At 26.7% G+C, this 1071-nt stretch overlaps 1 pseudogene; it reads right to left on the reverse strand.

Moving 5' to 3' along the window:
• Positions 1–222: 222 nt before the first annotated feature.
• LOC118604887 lies at positions 223–341 on the reverse strand (annotated as a pseudogene).
• Between the last annotated feature and the right edge of the window lie 730 nt (positions 342–1071).

Below are 1071 nucleotides of genomic sequence, written 5' to 3' on the forward strand. Positions count from 1 at the left end.
TTTTATTTCCAATTTTATATTTTTTTATTGACTTATTAAAATCATGAAGACCTTCAGCACTACATTGAATGGAAGTGTAATAAAAAATATATTTGTCTCAGTTCTGATCTCAGGGGCAAGATTTCAATATTTTATCATCAAATATTATGCTTCCTATAGATTTCTGTTGTTGTTCTTACCATTTTTCAAGTTAAGAAAATTCACTTTTTTTTTTTTTTTTTACTCCTACAGCACTTGGTCTTCCTAGGTGGACTCTCATCCAAGTACTAACCAGGCCTGACCCTGTTTAGCTTCTGAGATCAGACGGGATTAGGCATGTTCAAGGTAGCATGACTATAGACTAAGGAAATTCAATTTTGTTCCTATTTTACTAAAGTTTTTGTTTATTAATTCATACTAAATTTTATGATTTTTTTCTGAAATTCGAACTGGTAATGGATTTCCTGTTCTTAATATACTAAATTGAATGACTGATTTTTGAATAGTAAGTACACTAAGTATTAAATCCATTAAATTACTGAGAGATTCAAAAATTTTCATTGATGATTTTGATTTATCTTTATTAGTTGTTGCTTCCTATATTTGAAGCAAATTTAGATTGTTATGTCCTCCTGTTAAATCAATATTTTTATTATTACAAATGATCTTCTTTACATCATGTAAATCCACCTTCCATTCCTGATATAAAGAGAATGTGTATCAACATTTTAAGATATTCCAGATTTAATGTGCTAATATTTCGTTGAGGCTTTTGCATCTTTATTTATTAATAGATTAATCCATAATTTTCCTATTTTTATAATGCCTTTGTTAGGTCTAATAGTAAAACTAGCTTGAGACTTTTTTATGGTTCAGAATATGATCAATTTTGGTAAAATTCCATGTACACTGGAGAATGATATTACTATATGGTTATTAGATATAGTGTTCTATATATAAACGTTTAAACATGTGGTATAAAATTTCTATAGCATTACTGATATTTTTGGTCTATTTGTTTTATCATTTACTGAGAGAGATTTTAAAATATTTATAAATGATTTTGGATTTAATTTTAGCTTTATTAACTTG

This window comes from Rousettus aegyptiacus, unplaced genomic scaffold, assembly GCF_014176215.1.
Source record: "Rousettus aegyptiacus isolate mRouAeg1 unplaced genomic scaffold, mRouAeg1.p scaffold_m13_p_6, whole genome shotgun sequence".
NCBI classification, from domain to species: Eukaryota; Metazoa; Chordata; class Mammalia; order Chiroptera; family Pteropodidae; genus Rousettus; species Rousettus aegyptiacus.